Raw genomic sequence first — 22,473 nt, forward strand, 5'->3', positions numbered from 1 at the left:
AGGTAATCTTTTCACTATTACTGTCAGAGCATATGGAGGGTTTTGACCATTTTTCTCTGCTGTCCATTTGCATGTAACTCATGCTGGTTTGGTCCTCATCAATTCCATAAGAACCTAACCTCTACTTTATTTACTTTTAAAGTTTGAGGGTCTGCCTTTGAGTATCAGCACAGAATGCTTGCAATCCAGGTTCTTGCAAGAACATATAACCTTAAATTACTTTTGCCTGCCAGGGAGAAACAACATTCGAGGATGAGTGCAAGGAAAGTAATCCAGTGCTCTCAAAATTCAAAACTTTAACCACAGTTCAAATCAGATCATCAGAGAGTACAAATTAAAAACTCTCATTTCAACTTTTATGACATTTGATTTTTATATCTCACTCTTCAGTTGTATCAAAGGATTCTATTAATAACTGCATGGAAATCTTTATTTTTGGTATCATAGGCAGGATATTGAGGTTATTTTCCACAAGATCACTTTTGCTGAGCAATTTGATTGTTGTTATTTCATGGACACAGTGAATCTTAAAAGTGATCATGTTTTCCTTATTCTTTACCTATATGGAAGTACAACTTATTTAGCTTTTTAGGCATTATGAATGCATTTATACATTATACAAATATCTTTGTCCTATTATAAATGCATCTTTTACTTATTAGTTTATTAATTATTAATATTAATATTTAGTGCTTCCCTGGTGACTCAGATGGTAAGGGATCTGCCTGTAATGCAGGAGACCTGGGTTCAATCCCTGGATTGGGAAGATCCCCTAGAGGAGGGCATGGCAACCCACTCCAGTATTCTTGCCTAGAGAATTCCATGGACAGGGGAGAGCTATAGTCCATGGTGTTGCAAAGAGTCGGACATGAGTAATACTTTCAATACCAATATTTAAAATATTTAATACTTATAAATGACTTCAAATAATGCATAAAGTAGAATAATTGTAAATAAAATATTGACATCATATAATATCACAAATTTGAGATTGGTCGGAATTATAATCAAAAACAATATCTTCCCTCAACCTGAAATTCCTCTCCATAGAGTAAACAAAAATAACACACATTTAATACTGAATAAACATTAAACTAGAATGTGATGTGTATCACAGACAATCTAAGAAGAGATTGTCAAACTGAAAGATTACAGAGACACTTCCTTACATAGACAAGAAGATACAACCCATTGCATACATGTTTTCAAATAACCGTAACTAGTCCTCAGGTAAGAGGACTTGACGGCACCACTGATAGCATATAGTTTATCCTGATTTTACCTGGTAACTGGAGTAAAAATATGTTAGTTTTAATCAGAGGAAAAACAAACTTCTCAAATGTTTATGACAGGAGGTAGTTTTGCATCAGTTCAGTACACTCAGTCATGTCCGACTCTTAGGAACCCCATGGACTGCAGCATGCCAGGCCTCCCTGTCCATCACTAACTCCCAGAGTTTACCCAAACTCATGTCCCATTGACTCAGTGATTCCATCCAACCATCTCATCCTCTGTCATCCCTTTCTCCTCCCACCTTCAATCTTCCCCAGCATCAGGGTCTTTTCAAATGAGTCAGTTCTTCGCATCAGGTGACCAAAGTATTGGAATTTCAGCTTCAACATCAGTCCTTCCAATGAACACTCAGAACTGATCTCCTTTAGGATGGATGGGTTGGAGATCCAATCAGTTTTGCATAGTTAGGTTCTTAACCTTCTTCACAAACTGGAAGATAAGGGCACTATCTTCCTTGATGTTTGCATTTCTAAGAGATGGATCCTAGGTTCTTGAGAAAGACATTTCTGAGTCCCAAAGCTGACAAGGCAGGAGGAGAAGGGGATGACAGAGGATGAGATGGTGGATGGTATCACTGATTCAATGGACAGGAGTTTGAGCAGACTCTGGGAGATAGTGAAAGACAGGGAAGCCTGGTGTCCTGCAGTCCATGGGGTCACAGAGTCGAACTGAGCCACTGAACAAAAACAGAAGCCAACAAAGGCCTATGTAGTCTTAAGCATTTTCTAAGGTAACTGCTCTAAAAAAAGGAAGGGAGGAAAGTCTTTCCTTATTTTTAACAGAGAGGATTAAGCTTGTTTTTAATTTGCGTTTTTACCCTTACAAATTCTTAAAGAATATGTGCTCAGTCATGTTCAATTCTTTGGGACCACTTGGACTGTAGCCCACCAGGCTTCTCTGTCCATAGCATTCTCTTGGTAAGATTATTGGAGCAAGTTGCCTTGCCCTCCTCTAGGGGATCTTTCAAACCCAGAGATCAAACCCTGGTCTCCCACATTGCAGCTAGATTCTTTTCTGTCTGAGTGAATAAATATTGGGTTGACCAAAAAGTTCATTTGGGTTTTTCTGAAATATTTTACGGAAAAAACTGGATGAACTTTTTGACCATCCCAAAAAGTAAAACTAATTATATATTTCACCAAATATAGTTAATTACTTAAGTAGTTAAAATAGCACAAAATAACAGATTACAGGTAATTTCATTATATCATTACCTCATAAAAAAACAGCCTTAAATGGTCTGGAATGTTAGGCACATTTTTCACTTACAGATGAGAAAATAATCAATTGATTGGATCATAGGCCAACCCAAAGATGACCTAATCTACAACTTGAATGAATTATATCAATAGCTCAAATTCTGGTTCCTAACAGGAGAGGTTAATTCTACAATGGCCTAGTGAAAAGGAAACTCTCCTTCTTACTCCCTGGCATAAAACCGAACTTGAGAGTACGAAAAGTGGAAGTTTGTCATGGTGTACTGCTGTTTCTCTTTTGTATTCCTCCATCACTTCCTTAAAAGATAAATTGGGGAATATTAATATTTTTAGAAATTATTTGAGCAAAAGTTGATTTGAATCGGGCAGTTCACTCTGCCAACGGGAACTGCAGGAAAATTTTTATAAAGATAAAGCAGAAGAAAGTAAAAACAAAAGAGTATTGAGTGGCTATAGCTTAAACCCTTGCTGGCTCTTTGTGATTGTCTTTAGGTTTCAATTTCATAACCTTGAGGCATTTACAGGCTTGGATTTTGGTTTGCTTATGTGGGTGTCATGACATTAGAGACACCTGATTCCTGCGGCCTCCTTGTTTAACAACTTCTTTTTATGCCTCATTTCAATACCTTATCATATTATGTGAAACTCAATTTGTGTTTTACTATCCCCCATTTATTGGTTTATTAGCAGTGGCTCAGAGGTTAAAGCATCTGCCCCCAATGCGGGAGACCCGGGTTCGATCCCTGGGTCGGGAAGATCCCCTGGAGAAGGAAACGGTAACCCACTCCAGTATTCTTGCCTGGAGAATCCCATGGACGGAGAATCCTATGGACGGAGAAGCGTGGTAGGCTACAGTCCACGGGGTCGCAAAGAGTCGGACACGACTGAGCGATGGAACCGAACCGAACCGATCCCCCATTTAAGCTTCCCTGATGGATCAATGGGTAAAGAATTCACCTGCAATGCAGAAGACACAGGAAATATGGGTCGATCTCTGAGTAGGTAACATCCCCTGGGGGAGCAATGGTGACCCACTCCAATACTGTTGCCTGAAAATCCCATTGACAGAGGAGCCTTATAGGCTACAGTCCAAAGGGTTGAGAGGAGTCGAACTCGACAAAACACACGCACACATCCCCGCCTCAACTATTCAATGTAGGTAATGACTAAATGTGCCTGCTACCCTTTTATATGTTAATCTCGTTCCCCCCTTTTTTTCTGTGCATCTAAGGAAATGGCAACCCACTCCAGTGTTCTTGCCTGGAGAATCCCAGGGACGGTGGAGCCTAGTGGGCTGCCATCTATGGGGTTACACAGGGTCGGACACAACTGAAGTGACTTAGCAGCAGCATCTAGGCTAAGTATGGGAAGAAAAGCAATCAAAAACAAATTCAAAGATATGTTTGAATGGCTGAAAAAAAATATACTCTTCCCAGACATATTATTTTCAAAAGAAAGATTCACTACACCAAATGAATCCTCAAGCTTTAAAAATATAGCAGTATATGCAAAGGATGCAGACAATTAAAGATAAGTGTCAGAAGATATTGTGGGTGCAGTAGTGTTACCAAGAAGACACATTAGCTCCATGTGGTATCTTCTTTGTCTTCAGTTAAGTTTGTCTAAATTATTTTTGGCTTTCCTGGCTTATAGGCATGTGCCTCTTTCCTACTCTTGTGCTTGAAACAGATTTGCCCAAGATTTTTCTTGCTGGTTAGTTTCATTGCTTCTCCAATGGAGTGACAAGGTTTGTGCAGTCAGAAAGCAGGGCAGAGTAGAAGTGGTTATTTGTGTGAGCACATTTTTGGTAAGTGACTGTAAGTAAATGACTCATCAAACACATACCCAAGAAAATGAGTTTTTCTATCAAAACATGAGTAAATGCTGCTGGGAAGATATTTTTTTCTCCTAGAAAAATTACATATAGTTGGTCCTCTGTCAAAATTAATTTAATTGAAGGATAGAAAACATTACCCTTCAATTCCACTTTAGAGTACAAAAAATGGTAACTGCTTTCCTTTGTAATTGTCTTTATCACTCATGTTGCAATTAGTTTAGACTAATCCACCTCTCCCTTATTAAGAACAGATATATTACAAAGCAGAGACAAAAGAGCACTCAGGTGTTGAAAAAATTATGCATGAAATTAGCTGTCTAAATCTAAATTCTCTTTTGTTTTAATAATAATAATAAAAAGCTTAAGTTTCCTTTATTTCCAAAGAAATAGAAAGATGCTGCTGAGCTTTTGAAGGTATATCAAGAGATGAGACTTCATTTACTAGACAATTAAAAATGCTGTAGTGAATGAAGAACCATGCTAATAATGTTTTTCTCCCCTTGAGGCAAGAAAGTGAAAAAAATTAGTGCAGGCTGATGAAAATTAGATTTTCACCCTATCCTTTCACCAACACAATTTTTGTACACATTAGATGCCATAGAATGAAAATTAAATCAACATAATTTCTTTCACTGTTTTAAGTGTATAGTGTTTTATTATTTATAAGTTTAATTGAAATCCATATATTGGGGCTCTTTCATCTACATGAGAAATGGCACATTTTGCTATTAAAAAAAAAACAAGTATAAGTTTTCTACTTCCTAGCTCATTTTAAACTCTTTCTAAGAGTCTTTTAAAAAGATAGACTTAAATATCAGAAGAAACATTTTTATACTTATGTAGAAGGCAATAGATGCAATAATTGAAATGCAAACAAAAATGTAAGTGTTGATTACAGTTTAGTGGTCAGGTGACTTTTATGGACTGTCTTATGAAAAACAGGTTTAATTTTAGAAGCACAGATGGGAATGCTGTGTTTCAGGCAAGTGTATTGGAGGCCACAGTGCAGTTTGAAACATTGAATGGCTTCATGGATCTGCTTGATGTTTTTACTTCCAGACTTGTACACATCCTCTACATCAGACAGAATAATTTTAAACAGCAATGAGATTGTGCTTCTTTCCCATAGCACGTCCCATAGCTCTAATCCTTGTAGTAAAATTCTCTAGATAATAAGACCCTACATGATTCAGCTCTTCCCAGCCTCCCCTTCCTGCTTGCAGCCCTCCTCTTTCTCTGTACTCCAACCACACCCAAACTCTTTCATTTCCTCTAATATAAGAGCTTTGTATATTTTCTTTCTTTGTAATACTCCACCCCCGGCTCTGTGTTTGGTTTTCTCTATTTTGGTTTAATTTTCATTGTTCAGCTTAACCTTAACCTCCTCAGAAAAAGGGTTAAATCACTTTCAAGGCACCTACCACCATTTCTTGTCCTCCTAAGTACTCATTCACTTATTGATTAATTAGCTGATTGACAGATTCATTGCTTTCCTGTCTCTGTCACGAGGTGTACAGCTCCATAAATACAGGCAACATCTTTGTCTGGTTAGTTCAATATTTAGTTCAGCACTACCATGGAGTCAGGGTTCTAGGATGTGAGAAGATTTAACGATCATTGTATTTAGAGAATGATGACTCAGATTAGAGAGAGGTTATAGAATCTGTCCAGTGAAACACTGTTCTATTTAAGACAGAAAATGACTCTAGGGATTGAAATAAGAGAGAAGACCTCAGGGAAACCACTAAGACAATCCCCAGAATGTTCATCAAGGGTTCCCCAGGAGACACAGATTACAATCTTGTACAGTCAGGTGAAAAGGAGAGTGGCTCTGCCTACATTCCAGACAGAGATTCCAGGAGAATGAGCAGGCTTAATTTACAAAGATCAAGGTCACTTTTCCTTTTTACCTCAAAACTGAGATTCTGGCAGTAAATCCAGGTGGAGATATCCACAGGTGTTTGGCATTAGGAGGTAGATTCTCAGGTAAGTGGATAAATTAGAAAACAATTGGGTATTGTGTTGAACAAGTGAAATGCCCCTAAAGGTAATTTTCTGTAGTTTAATGTAACTTTAGCAGAGTTCAGGAAACACTGTTCACTGGTTTGTATATAATTCTGTTGTTATTTAGTTGCTAAGTCGTGTCCATCTCTTGTGTTACCCCATTGACTGCAGCCTGCCAGTCAGCCTGCTACTTGAGTGGGTTGCCATTTCCCTCTTCAGGGGATCTTCCCAACCCAGGAATTGAAGCTGCATCTCTTGCATTGACACGCAGATTCTTTACCACTGAACCACCAGGGAAGCCATATATAACTACAGGCTTGTAATATTTCTGATCCAGTTGACTCAGATTCTGTTAATTATATGTGTGAATGTGAATAGATGTAAAAACATTACTCTTAAATTTTTTTTGTACTTTCTTTGGCAGGATGTTTGGGAAAACTGAAATAATTATGTTGCTGCTGCTGCTGCCAAGTCGCTTTAGTCATGTCCGACTCTGTGCGACCCCATAGATGGCAGCCCACCAGGCTCCTCCGTCCCTGGGATTCTCCAGGCAAGAACACTGAAGTGGGTTAGGTATTCGTAAAAATTTGGACTTCAGTTAGAGGATTTGGCTTAATGCCACCCATGTTATCCTTCTTATTCCCATTTGTCAATCTACAGACCAGTGCATTACTGTTCAAAACTGTTAGAAGCTGAAGGCAGCACTTGCCAAAGAGATATGTAAAGACAAAAGACTAAAGTTTCCATGTTATGCATTTGTTACAAGGAAATGGCATATGTTAGTAGTAAAGTTAGTAAAATGTGGGCACTTATTAAGGAATAATTGAGGTTGACAAAGGCAGTCTTCTAAGAGCACAGTAAGGACCTGGGAATTGGGGTTCCAGTGAGTGCTGCATTCTGAAGAACATCAGATTCAGGAAGAAAATGCATTGCATTTTGAATGTTTTTAAAACTTGGAAAGTCCACTTGCTTGTGTAGTACAATTCTGCATCCTGCTGGAGAAAAAAAAAAAAAACTGCTTAAGATAAAGGGTCACAGAAAGAGCAGTTAAAGGAGAAAATTGCACAAGAAAAGGACTGAACAAAGGAAGATTTGGCATGCCTAGGAAAACCACATCTCTCCTGGGTAATCTGTCTTGCACCAGCTTTATCAAAACTAGATATGCCATGTATGATTGGTAGATACAGAGATAGCAATGTTGTTTGTATGGTTTTCTTAACATAAAACTAATTTTTGTGGTGCCAGTTTCTGTAGAGCACCTGCTCACATTTATTGATGTGTAACTCATTTGGATTTTGGGGAAAATAACATTTTCTCTCTTTCCTTTTTAAATTTACTAGTTTAGGTACAGAAGAATGGTCTTGTTTATATTCTGTGTTTGTGGATATGCATGAACATGCCATGTGTTGTATTTATCATCTACCTGACTTTTTGTTTTATAACCAAAACTCAGTTAAGTAACTGTGGCTTTTTTGCCCTTTCTTATTACAGTGAAGTCCTTTCTGCCCTGAATCTGTTAAAATATTTTTCTCCTAATGACTTTTCCCTCTTGTAACTAGCATTTCTCTCCTATGTACCTGATGTTTTCATTTTTTTTCCCTTTGAACTCACAACTCCAAGGGTCAGAGCCCAACTGAACTGCATTAAAGGCCATGTTTTCTTTGCCCATTCCATGTGTTATAACTGACAGTAATTCTGTGAGGCAATGTGAAAGAATCTTTCAAACTATTTAAGCTGAACCTGAAGATAACTTATGTGTGAGTGTGTACTCAATAGCATCAGTTGTGTCCAACTCTTTATGACTTCATGAACCATAGCCTGCAGGTTTCTCTGTCCATGGAATTTTCCTGGCAAGAATACTGGAGTGGGTTTCCATGCCGTCCTCCAGGGGATCTTCCCAACTCAGGGATCGAACCCATGTCTCCTGCGTCTCTTGCATTGCAGGAGTATTCTTTACCACTGATCCACCAGGGAAGTCCTAAGATACTGACATCATATTTCTTTGCTCTACAATTCCTTGTTTTTTTCCCTTCTACACTTAGATCTTTATTTTCCTATCTTACTTTTCTTAAAGATTCAGTCAGTTCAGTTCAGTTCAGTCACTCAGTCGTGTCCGACTCTTTGCGACCCCATGAATCACAGCACGCCAGGCCTCCCTGTCCATCACCAACTCCCAGAGTTCACTCAAACTCATGTCCATAGAGTTGGTGATGCCATCCAACCATCTTGTCCTCAGGTTTATCTCTCAGTGAATAAATTCTAAGTTGACTTCAAGATACAGACCTAAAGTCTCCATACTTGCTGCATGAACAAATCTGGGACTTAGGTCTTTAACTTCTGCAGTTAATAGCCCCAGTGGATTTCATATTGTTATTGTATTATAATAAATGTTTTCTTATCTTCATCATTTTTCAATGCAGTTTCTTTCCACAACTGTTCTGCTTTCTCACCATTTTATTGTCACATTATTTTTCCACAGTTAACTTCCTGGACAAATAAATGTGGTGGATTTATGCAACTGTGTTTTGGAGCAAGACTGGCCATTTTGGCTAAGATTGCACTCACTGGTCATCCTGTGAGAAATGGCATATTCTTTGGCAGGAGTTTCTGAGGCTTTTGTGATTCATCACCCTGACTCAGTATGCTCTCCATCACCTTATGGTTTTCGGATGGTATAGAATATTGAAATGGAGACAGAAACGGATAACTAGAAAAAAAGACAAATTGCAGAACCCTGTACAAAAGTCTTATGATTATGATATTTTATTTATTATCAGTCAATTAAGAACATTTTACTAGTAAAAGGATATTTCAAATGTGCATTCAGTTGGAAAATACTTTGAGTATTTTGAAAAATCTTTGGCATTATCGTTATGTAAAGAAAAAATAACCAGACCACAACTTTAGAAGACCAAATGTATTTACATGGGTGTAATGATAAAGCATCTGCAAGATCATTTTCTAGTTTTTTTGAATATCATTACTTGATACCCTGCCAAGCTTTAATGTAGGTTTCCTTTAATTCAAAGGGAACTTAGCTGTGCCTCAGAAAGACATAAATGGGGCTTTACAAAATCAAGAAATATTTTTCTATTCAAATCTATGATTTATTATCATGAATTTGTTTTGATTTTTTATCTGGTTGAGGAAGGCCAGTCTATCCATGAAGCTAGACAGATTTCAAAACATTGCAAAGTGGTTCTTCATTTTTAATGTGGACCTGGGAACATGTGTGTCCACTGGAGCCCTGATGGTGACAGTTTGGCACTGTAGGAAAAGATTAATGACACAAGAAACCGCCAGCATGGTGCTTGCTGTGCCTCTTCTATATTAAGGCACAAACTATTTGTTTTCCTTTTTGCATTACTCTCTGCTTCTTGATTTAGTTGGAATTTCAAACAGCTGATGAGACTACCATTTTTCCTTCATGACTGATGTCCAGCAAAACAAATTTCCCCTGAAAGGAGTAAAACAATTTCTATTCACTAGGATTTTTAATAGTATGTCTCCTTATCCTCACTTATAAACTTGATCTTTGGTAATCTCTAAATTAGCCTCTAATCTTAAAGGGAAAAAAATGAGGCTAGCCCTAAACTAAAATGCTAGACCCATTCTAGCCTTCAGTAGATGTAACCAAATGTGTTTGTATCTCTAAAAGAGTTTCTAGGGGAACTAGCTATTTCTCTGCCATGCTAAAAATAACATGAAATACAAAGGGGTTAGTTAGAGAATATGATTACTAGAAATGTAGAATGTTGTATTCAATAAAGTTAGAGGAGATGCTCTTTAAAGCTTTCTGGTTACTGGCTGCATTCATGTCTAATACAAACGCTCGTCCATTTAGTCACATATTTGCACTTGTAATGGATTTGGTGAGTGAAACAGCATTCTGTCTGTGTAAACTGAATAGCTTGACAAAACACTGCACACATGTCACTAACCACCCTTCAGAATTGTAATTGGGAGGGAAGGTTGTAAAACCAACATGACTTTAGATGTCTTAACAGCCAGAGGATGACTGTGACATACTTTATAATAAAGCATCATTTTCCAAGATACATAAAAATCAGTTGTATTTACTGTGCACCAAATCTATTTTTTAGATCCAACTAAATGACAGTGTCATGCCTGTACTGCTGCATGCATAATTCAAATCATTTTTTACCACGTCTTACTCTAGTCAGACCGAGGTGGGTGGTCCCTCAGGGAGCACTGCTCTCTCTTTGACCTTGGTCATGAATTACCTGTCAAAGGTGAGACTTGATATTTTAGCAGAGATTATACAAGGTTTTCCATAAATAAGATCTGGAGAAATTGAAACCATACCTTTACATTTCTAAAGCTTTCTGTAAATTGAATTTGGTATTAATCAAAAGGATCATCAGAACTCCTAGAGATAAACAAGGGAATGCTGTGCTCTGGGGAATTTTTAATGCATATATGAACTATACTGAATATCAGTGGCCTGTGCAACTGCAGAAAAGAAAACTGGAAAGGACTATAGCTTACCTTACAATCATTCCGCTCATTTCCTTGCTCTTCTCGTTAGTCACACAAGAAAGTGTAAAATGAAAGTAAGCAATGTTAAATGGCCAACAATGTTAAATGATGCAAATAGAGTTCTAATAAAAAAGTCTACTACATGAAGATAGAAGATTTTCATTGGTATTCTTTAATATTTCAGCTTTTTAAAATTATATTTGCATTTTCAAGAATTCATAGTACAAATTCCTTTTGTTCCCGAGTGTTAACATGATGTTGATATGTAAACACTTGGTACCAGAAATTCTGCAATTAAGAGGTCCCAGGTTAACTGTAATTTTTGATAGGTGTCTACCTGCCATGTACTACCAGTTCAAGGAGCATTTCTTAATGTTAGAATATGAGTTTAAATATTCATTGTAAGTCAAAAGAATAGAGTTTTTTGTATGAAAATATTATATCATGCTAAAAATTTCAGAAAGTATATGTCAAATGTAATTTCCAAATGTTTTTCAAGTGCTGTGACAAGAACACATTCAAAGGCAAGGATTAGAAATTATTTAATCTATACATGATTACCTGATGAATGATAGATGCTTTAGTGTTAATGTTCATGTTAATACCTATTGCATTGTTAATAATTTTATTGTTTGGAAAATATTTGTATGGATTAATCAGTACAAGATCCATGCTACTGAGGTTAACAAATTAGCTTTTGCTTAATGTAACAAATGAAGTAGTATTTAAAAGTTTATGTTTGTCCAAAAGGAGACACCCTATAAAAAGTTTCTCAACCCCATGGGTTATAAAGGCAATGTAAAATAAATTAAGGGAATACTTTTACTTATTAGACTTTTAATATGCAAATATATATATTTGCATATATATATATATCTCAGTTCAGTTCAGTTGCTCAGTTGTGTCCAACTGTTCGTGACCCCATGGATGGCAGCACGCCAGGCCTCCCTGTCCATCACCAACTCCCAGAGTTTACCCAAACTCATATCCATTGACTTGGTGGTTCCATCCAACTATCTCATCCTCTGTCATCCCATTCTCCTCATGCCTTCAATTGTTCCCAGGATCAGAGTCTTTTCAAATGAGAAAATTCTTCGAATCAGGTGGCCAAAGTATTGGAGATTCAGCTTCAGCATCAGTCCTTCCAATGAACACTCAGGACTGATCTCCTTGAGGATGGACTGGTGGGATCTCCTTGCAGTCCAAGGGACTCTCAAAAGTCTTCTCCAGCACCACAGTTCAAAAGCATCAATTCCTCAGCACTCAGTTTTCTTTATAGTTCAACTCTCACATCCATACATGACTACTGGAAAAACCATAGCCTTGACTAGATGGGCCTTTGTTGACAAAGTAATGTCTGTTTTTTAATATGCTGTCTAGGTTGGTCATAACTTTTCTTCCAAGGAGTAAGCGTCTTTTAATTGCATGGCTGCAATCACCATCTGCAGTGATTTTGGAGCCCCCCAAAATAAAGTCTGTCACTGTTTCCTCTGTTTCACCATCTATTTACCATGAAGTGATGGGACCAGATACCATGATCTTAGTTTTCTGAATGTTGAGCTTTAAGTCAACTTTTTCACTCTCCTCTTTCACTTTCATCAAGAGGCTCTTTAGTTCTTCACTTTTTGCCATAAGGGTGGTGTCATCTGCATATCCGAGGCTATTGATATTTTTCTGGCAATCTTGATTCCAGCTTGTATAGTGCCAAATTTTGACAACCATTTGGGAAGAGAAGATCACTCACAGTGCTGGCGAAATGTAAATTGGAATGGTAAGTGTAGAGAGCAATTAGTAAGATTCATAAAACTAAAAATCAACATTCTCTCAACATACAAAAATTTTAGTTGTCAGTACATAATGCTATGGTTTTCTTCCCAATCTTAATGGATGAAAAGTAATTTTATGGCCTGAATGTTTGTCCCCCTCCCTAAAACTCATTTGTTGAAAATCTTCCCCTCAGTGATGACATTAAGAGGTAATAGGATTAGATGAGGTGAGGAGGACTCACCCTCATGAATAGGGCTGGTGCCCTTCTGAGAGTCAGGAGAGAGCTAACTTACTTTTTCTCTCTTCCATTACATTAGGATACAGCAAGTCAGCCATCTGTAGCCTAAAGAGGACTCTCTGGCGACCCTGACGAAACTGGTACCATGATCTTAGACTTGTAGATTACAAAACTGTGAGCAGTGATATCTCGATTCTGTTTAAGATTTCTTAGTTTTAATTAAATTATAATCTTTACACATTTATTACATATTAGTATTTACTCCTCTTTGTTTTCTTTTCTCATTTTTATACTGAGCTTTCCTTATAATTTCTTAATGTTTGGAAAATTACATTTTATAAAAGAAAGCCTCTAGGAACATACCCTTTAAGATGGACACATATTTTTTTTAATAATCAATTTTTATACTTGGTTACATAATCTATTTCATTAAGCATCAGAATCTTTATGTTTTAAAGAAATTTTTATTATAGAGAAATTTCAAACATAAAAAGTAATGCATTGTGTTATATTGTACTAATGGTGTAATTAATGTATTACTATGCTTCATAAAACTTATTAACCTATCCTAAATTTGTTTCTTATATACTCTCCTGTATGAGCCCTTTCAATATTATTTCAAATTCAAAATATCACATCATTAATCATTGTCCCATAAATATATTTGGTTTCTATCTCTAAATAACAGGGACTCTTAGTTTTATTTTTTAACATAGTTATAAAATCGTTTTAATATACCTGAAAAAATTACCAATAATTCCTGACATTATCCATAGAGATTCAGTGTTCATATTTCCCCACTGTCATATATATGTTTTTACATTTTATTTAATTCAAGTTAAAATTTAGGTCCATATATTAGGAATCATTTAGCATATCTCTTAAACTAAAGGTTTACATTCATCATGTTTCTATTTTGCATTATTTTGTTATCACCGACTCAATGGACGTGGGTTTGGGTGGACTCCAGCAGTTGGTGATGGATAGGGAGGCCTGGCGTGCTATGGTTCATGGGGTCGCAAAGAGCAGACACAACTGAGTGACTGAACTGAACTGTTGCATCAGAATAATTGTTTTCAGTGTAGAGACTGCCATAGACTGCATGTAGCTGCTTATAAATCTTGGTATTGCTTATCATATTTTTCTGTCATCTGTTTGTTCCTTACATGGGTAGTTTAGTTAGTCCGAGAGGATTGATCAGATTCAGGCTTGACTAATAAGGGTGTACCTCCATAAGAAGACATATAAATGTTCCATTATTATTAATATTTATAATTTATATTGCTATTTTCATTTGATATCTGTAAGTAATTATTATATATTTCCCATGACTTGTTTAAAACTCACTTTATGTATGGAGTAACAAGAGTATTCTTTATCTTTTTCCAATATGTATGCTTTTGATCTTTTATTATTCAGTGATTTTGCCTTTTTATGAACACTTCTGTTGAAGTATAAGTGGCACATAATACCTACACAAAGTGTACAATTCTTTAAGTTTTAATGTCGGTGTGTACCTGTGAAACCATGACAACAATCAAACTAATGAACATAGCCATCACCCTCAAATTTTTTTTTAATGCTCCTTTGTAATCTCCTAATTTCCATTCTATTGCTATATACTAACTGACATTTTCTAGAATTTTACATAAATGGAAGCAAAGCATTTTCCATTTAAATATTTACAATATTTTCTCTATTTTTTCCTGTTTTTTTTCACTCAGCATAACTATTTTGAGATTTAGCCATTGCAGCATTCAACAATAATTTATTCCTTTTTATTGCTGAGAGGTATTGCATGGATGCATCACTCTGCTTGTTTGTTCAGGTGTTGCTGAGCATTTTAGTTGATTCCAGCTTTCAGTTCAGTTCAGTCACTCAGTCGTGTCTGACTCTCTGCGACCCCATGAATCACAGCACGCCAGGCCTCCCTGTCCATCACCAAATCCCGGAGTTCACTCAAACTCTTGTCCGCAGAGTTGGTGATGCCATCCAGCCATCTCATTCTCCGTCGTCCCCTTCTCCTCCCACCCCCAACCTTTCCCAGCATCAGAGTCTTTTCCAGTGAGTCAACTCGTCGAATGAGATGGCCAAAGTATTGCAGTTTCAGCTTTAGCATCAGTCCTTCCAATGAACACCTAGGATTGATCTCCTTTAGAATAGACTGGTTGGATCTCCTTGCAGTCCAAGGGACTCTCAAGAGTCTTCTCCAAACCACAGTTCAAAAGCATCAAGTCTTCGGTGATCAGCTTTCTTCACAGTCCAACTCTCACATCCATACATGACCATGGGAAAAACCATAGCCTTGACTAGATGGACCTTTGCTGGCAAAGTAATGTCTCTGCTTTTTAATATGCTATCTAGGTTGGTCATAACTTTCCTTCCAAGGAGTAAGCGTCTTTTAATTTCATGGCTGCAATCAGCATCTGCAGTGATTTTGGAGCCCAAAAAAATAAAGTCTGATACTGTTTCCACTGTTTTTCCATCTATTTCCCATGAAGAGATGGGACCAGATGCCATGATCTTTGTTTTCTTAATGTTGAGCTTCAAGCCAACCTTTTCACTCTCCTCTTTCACTTTCATCAAGAGGCTTTTGAGTTCCTCTTCACTTTCTGCCATAAGGGTAGTGTCATCTGCATATCTGAGGTTATTGATATTTCTCCAGCAATCTTGATTCCAGCTTGTGCTTCTTCCAGCCCAGCGTTCCTCATGATGTACTCTGCATATAAGTTAAATAAGCAAGGTGACAATATACAGCCTTGACGTACACCTTTTCCTATTTGGAACCAGTCTGTTGTTCCATGTCCAGTTCTAACTGTTGCTTCCTGACCTGCGTACAGATTTCTCAAGAGGCAGGTCAGGAGGTCTGGTATTCCCATCTCTTTCAGAATTTACCACAGTTTATTGTGATCCACACAGTCAAAGGCTTTGGCATAGTCAATGAAGTAGAAATAGATGGTTTTCTGGAACTCTCTTGCTTTTTTTATGATCCAGCGGATGTTGGCAATTTGATCTCTGATGCCTCTGCCTTTTCTAAAACCTGCTTGAACATCTGGAAGCTCACGGTTCACATATTGCTGAAGCCTGGCTTGGAGAATTTTGAGCATGACTTTACTAGCGTGTGAGATGAGTGCAATTGTGTGGTAGTTTGAGCATTCTTTGGCATTGCCTTTCTTTGGGATTGGAATGAAGACTGACCTTTTCCAGTCCTGTGGCCACTGCTGAGTTTTCCAAATTTGCTGGCATATTGAGTGCAGCACTTTCACAGCATCATCTTTCAAGATTTGAAATAGCTCAACTGGAATGCCATCACCTCCACTAACTTTGTTCATAGTGATGCTTTCTAAGGCCCACTTGACTTCACATGCCAAGATGTCTGGCTCTAGGTCAGTGATCACGTTATCGTGACTATCTTGGTCGTGAAGATTTTTTTTTGTACAGTTCTTCTGTGTATTCTTGCCACCTGTTCTTAATATCTTTTGCTTCTGTTAGGTCCATACCATTTCTGTCCTTTATCGAGCCCTTAGAAGAAATGGAGTATCCATTATGGTCAACAAAAGAGTCCGAAATGCAGTACTTGGATACAATCTCAAAATGACAGAATGATTTCTTTTAGTTTCCAAGGCAAACCATTCAATATTACAGTAATCTAGGCCTATGCCTCAACCAGTAACGCTGAAGAAGCCAAAGTTGAACGGTTCTATGAAGACCTACAAGTCCTTTTAGAACTAACACCCAAAAAAGATGTCCTTTTCATTATAGGGAACTGGAATGCAAAAGTATGAAGTCAAGAAACACCTGGAGTTACAGGCAAATTTGGCCTTGGAGCACGGAATGAAGCAGGGCAAAGGCTAATAGAGTTTTGTCAAGAGAACACACTGGTCATAGCAAATACCCTCTTCCAACAACACAAGAGAAGACTCTACACATGGACATCACCAGATGGTCAACACCGAAATCAGATTGATTATATTCTTTGCAGCCAAAGATGGAGAAGCTCTATACAGTTAGCAAAAACCAGGAGCTGACTGTGACTCAGATCATGAACTCCTTATTGTCAAATTCAGACTTAAATTGAACAAAGTAGGGAAAACCACTAGACCATTCAGATATGACCTAAATCAAATCCCTTATGATTATACAGTGGAAGTCAGAAATAGAGTTAAGGGACTAGATCTGATAGATAGAGTGCCTGATGAACTCTGGACGGAGGTTCGTGACATTGTACAGGAGACAGGGACCAAGACCATCCCCATGGAAAAGAAATGCAAAAAGCAAAATGGCTGTCTGAGGAGTCCTTACAAATAGCTGTGAAAAGAAGAGAAGCAAAAAGCAAAGGAGAAAAGGAAAGATATAAGCATCTGAATGCAGAGTTCCATAGAATAGCAAGGAGAGATAAGAAAGCCTTCCTCAGTGATCAATGCAAAGAAATAGAGGGAAACAACAGAACAGGAAAAACAAGAAATCTCTTCAAGAAAATTAGAGATTCCAAGGGAACATTGCTTGCAAAGATTCCAGCTTTAGGCTGTTATAAATAAAGCTACTATCAACATTAGGTACAAGTCTTTATATGAACATATTCTCTTATTTCTCTTGGATAAATACCTAGCAGTGAAATGGTTAGATCAAATGAAGGGTGAATGTTTAACTTTTTAAGAAAATACCAAACTATTCCAAAGTGATTGTACAATTTTAACAGCGACGTATGAGATTTTTAGTCCCTCCAAATCTTTGTCAACACTTGTAATGATCCATAGTTGTCTGTAATCATTCTGATAGGTGTGCCTTACATGATTTACTTAATTTGCATGTTTTAAAATGTTGAACCTGTTTTCATTTGTGTGTTTGTGTGTGTGTGCGTGTGTGTGTATGTAGTCTTGTATGTTATATGTATGTTTGCTCAGTAACTGAGTTTTGTGTAACTCTCTGCAGCCCCAGGGACCATAGCCTGCAAGAATCTTCTGTTCACGGGATTCTCCAGACAAGAATATTGGAGTGGGTTGCCATGTCCTTCTCCAGGAGATCTTCCCGACCCAGGGATTGAACCCCAGGTCTGCTGTATTTCAGGCAGATTCTTTATTGGTGGGGCCACCAGGGATTCAATATTCTTGAATATTTCCATGTAAGTAAATATTTAGGGGGAAACATTCATTCAGAAAATGAAAGATAAGATGTGGTTTCATATATCTAAGCAAAGTTTTTATTGTTTTATTATTTAAATAATTTTTTTTTCCAAATCTTTGGTAACATTTTAAAGTGAAAGTGAAAGTCACTCAGTTTTGTATAGGGCACACGGCTGAAAAAAGACACATGGCAAAGGCATACCCATAAAGACGGCGCCTAACAGATGTCAGGAGGGCGCGGCCCCAAATAATCACAAAAAATTGTGATTGGCCCCTAAACACTTCCCCTTGCGTGAACAGTGCATGATCACACTAGACCTCTGCTGTAATGTCAGCACGTGATGACCTGACCCTTAATATGATTGGAGCTGACCGCAGAAAGTCCCTTGCAAAACCCCCATGCTTGCCTTTATATATGGAGAGCTTATAATAATAGAGGGAACTGCCTTGACAGAACCCCCGCTGCGTCTGAGTGTCCTTCTCCAGGCGAGGAGGGCTGCGGGGCAGGCGGCCAACTCACCCTTCCCCTGGGGTTTCTTCCCCACCGCTCCGGCGCGGGGAGGCAAAACGGGCTCCACATCTGGGAACGAGGACTTGCCGACGCCTTGCTCTCCCCTGCGGCGCCACCGGGGGAGAAACAAAGGGACCCTACATCTGGTGCCATGACTCGGATCCCCTCGGAGAAAGAGAGCCCTCATCACACAGTCTTGAAAGAGAGGTGACGAAAAGGTTCCACGAGCCTCTGTGCGACACTCCCATCGAGGAGTGCAACCCCAAGGCAAGTGTATTAAGGTTGAAATGAAACCTTCAAGGGTGGGCGCTATAATCCTTCTCTCTCTCTCTCCCTTTCTCTCTCTCTCTCCCTCTCTTACTCAGGGGGTTCAGTGAACGGCAATCGCTGGCAGGTATAATTGAGGCTACCTGCCCAGGGCACTCCCTGGGGGAAGCCGAAGACCCCTCGAGCTGAGAACTTAGTAACGGGAGCCCAATTGGGTGAAACCCCCCTTTTGTTTCCCTTTCATTCTCTCACTTCTTGCCGAGAATGAGGCCAGAACCCCTCTGGGCACAGGATGGGCACTTAAAAGCCGTCAGGGTGCCCGCCACTTGAAAACTCCCGTGACAGGATAAGGGGGTCACGGAATGGGCTAGAGGCCCCTAGGGCCACCACCCCCATCAAGAAAATTTCCCTGCAACGACAAAGGCACCCAGTTCCATAAGCATCACACAGGCCCAATCACTCGGCCACCACCGTTCCCCATAGGAAGTTTCTCGGTGGACACTCTCGGCAAACGTGCCTTCCTCTCTCTGCTCACCATGGGGACTACCATTAGCAAAACCGATAAGCCCGCTCTGAAGGCCCTGAAGTACATGTTTAAAAGTAGAGGACTCAAAATATCCGACACCCAGGCCATCAAAGTCAGGGGGCTATTACCAGATTGACCCCATGGATAGATTCAGCCAACCTATTCTCATGGGATACCTGGGATAGGGTCCAAACCCTAGCTAGAAAAAGGGAAATCCAAGACGGAGAGGAGCCACCCTTGGGGTTCTACCCCACAATCTCCGCCCTTAAGACCTGTTTCGCCCCTGAAAAGGGACAGGTAGATGAGGGAGAAAACACCACCCATAATACCAAGAGGCAATGGGAACAATTTGACGATGAAAGAGCCACCATAAATTCTGGGGAAAAAGAAGGAAAAACCACTATAGCCAATAATTTATGGCCTCCCTCGGGGGAAGAAAAAAGGTCCAATCAGACTGAAGACTTCATTAGCACTCCCAGCACCCCAGAGGCCCCAACTTATAAGTCTAACCTTTATCCTCCTCTGGCCCCCCCTTTCAAGGGGAGACTCAATAACGCCTCCCCCGGGAGACTGGGGGAATCCCCATGGAGAGGGAGGACCTACCCTGAAGACCCTTGGGGGGCACCATCACCATTTAATGCAGACTCAATACAGGCCTTCCCCGTAAATGTAAACCCCAGGGGGAACCGGCCAGCGGCCTGGTACCCTTGGGAAGCCCAAGACCTAAAAGAGCTCAAGAAGGCGGTAGCAGGAGATGGCCCCAATTCTCCTTGGGTGGAGACTATTCTCCAGGGTCTAGCTCATCAGCCTTGCAAGACCCAAGATTGGAAAATGCTATGTAAGGCGGTACTCCCCAGTAACACCTACATTAAGTGGTGTGCTTTTTTCAAGGAGGAATGTCATGCCCAAGTGGAAGGAAACCAAGCTGCTAACCCCATCATCCCTGTAACTTTTGGGATGTTATCTGGGATGGCAGATCAATGGAGCACGGGACCCCAACAGGCCACTATCCCTGCTCCTTATACAGACCAGGTGCGAGCCATATGCCTAGCCGCCTGGAGAAAATTAGCTGAAGGTCCCAGCGAACCCCCCATATCCGGCATTACCCCAAAAAATAACGAGGACCTCTCCATCTTCATAGATAGAGTGGAAAAAAGCATGCAAAGAAAATTCCCCCCCGGGTCCCTTAAGAGATCAATTTGTCAAAATGCTGGTATGGGAAGGGATGAATTCCGACCACAAGGTGGCCTGCGCAGGGCAGAAGGATCGATCCATGGAACGATGAGTAGTAGCCACCAAAGATGTTGGGACACAGCACCACCAAACTCAAGCAATGGTTGCTGCGATGGAGGCTCAAACCAAGGTGATAGCTGACGCTCTCGCCTCTGCCTTTAGCAAGGTGTCCATGGCCCAAGGTGCCTCCCCTGAAGGGACCCTCAAAAATCAAAAAACAGTCAATTATTTTCAATGTGGAAAGGAAGGGCACTTTAAAAGGACTGCCGCCTGAGGCCGGGGAGAATTGGAAATAGAGGGCCACCTACAACCCCCTGTCTGCGTTGTAAAAAGGGATACCACTGGAAAATAGATTGTAGGTCCAAATTTGATAAAGACGGGAAACCTTTAAACTAAATGAGGGGCATTTCCCAGCCCCGTCATCCCAAGGGGAAGCCCCAAGCCCTCCTCCCAGGGTATGCCAGCCTGAGGTTACTGAACTCTCCCAAGAGATGTCTGATAAATTAGAAAAGCCCTTCCCCAGGTGCAATTCTACCAGAAGGCCCCCTTACCAACTAATGGGCATTAATAAGCCCTGACCTACCAGGCAAGAGATCAAATGGACTGTCCCTATAGTACCAGGGCTGAGACCAAAAATGGATATAACAATAGGAGGAAAAAGATTTAGATGTCTAGTAGACACCGGGGCAGACAGAACTGTACTGAGGCAAGAAGAGGTTCCTCCCACGTGGCCCATGGCCAAGGGACCTCAACAAACTGGCGTCAGGGCATTACATCCTCCAAGGAATCCTCCAATTGGCTCAAATGGGAGGATCCTGATGGCTCCGAGGGCCTAGTCAAGCCCCTATCGCCACAGGACTCAATGCCAACCTATTAGGGCAAGACATTCTAGGGCAAGCTGACGCCTATATAACCACTGACTATCGGGGTTTTTACCAAGATTTATTAGATGAAGAAGAATATCAACAGCAATTCCAACCTCCCGGAATCCCCAACTACCGGGGGGATCCAGAATTTGAAAAGATAAGGAAGGGGGAACCACTGACTCGATGCAAGCCTCACCCCCAATCCTAAAGGCAGTGGCTCCCTCAGCACCCCCTATCGTTTGTACGCAGGGACCCCCTATATGGGTGGAGCAGTGGCCACTTCCCCTTCCCAAACTCCAGGCATTGCAATCTTTAATAGAGGAACAACTTAAATTGGGACATATCCATCCATCTAACAGCCCTCAGAAAGGTTAATGAAAGGATGAAAATTCAAGAGACACCCCTAAGGGGGATGCCCGGGGTCCCCGCCATTCCCGTCGCCATGCACCTCTTGACAGTAGATATTAAAGATTGCTTCTTTTCGATACCTCTGGACCCAAAAGATTATGAGAAATTTGCCTTTTCGGTACCTTCTATTAATTATGAAGGTCTGGACAAATGATATGAATGAGTTGTCCTACCTCAAGGGATGGCTAACACTCCATCCTTCTGTCAACAATATGTGGTTAATCTTACTAAGCCCGTCCGACTGCTATCTAACATCTTCATTCTTGGGGCGCCTAATACCACCGAGCTCACATGGGCCTCCAAACTACTATTTGATTGTCTTGCCTGGGGGCAACTCATAATCTCTCCTGACAAAATCCAGCATGTCCCCCCTTTCAAAGTCCTGGGGACCCAACTTACCCTTGAGGTGGTCTCCCCACTTAAGCCACAGATAACTATCAAAGAAACTTATTCCTTGGTTGAGCTCCAAAGCCTTCTGGGGGAAATCAACTGGCTACCGCTCTAGATCCCCATATCCACAGGGGACCTAATACCCCTCTTTAATTTGCTAAAGGAAAAACTCCCCCATGAAAAAATCACCCTGTCCCCGCCCCATAAACAGGTTATTAAAAGGGTTCAACAGGCTCTCGATACTGCTCAACTTTCTCGCTACAACCCCACTCAAGAGCTTCAATTATGGATCT

This window comes from Moschus berezovskii, chromosome 10, assembly GCF_049115385.1.
Source record: "Moschus berezovskii isolate FMDL1 chromosome 10, NW_MosBer_1.0, whole genome shotgun sequence".
NCBI classification, from domain to species: Eukaryota; Metazoa; Chordata; class Mammalia; order Artiodactyla; family Moschidae; genus Moschus; species Moschus berezovskii.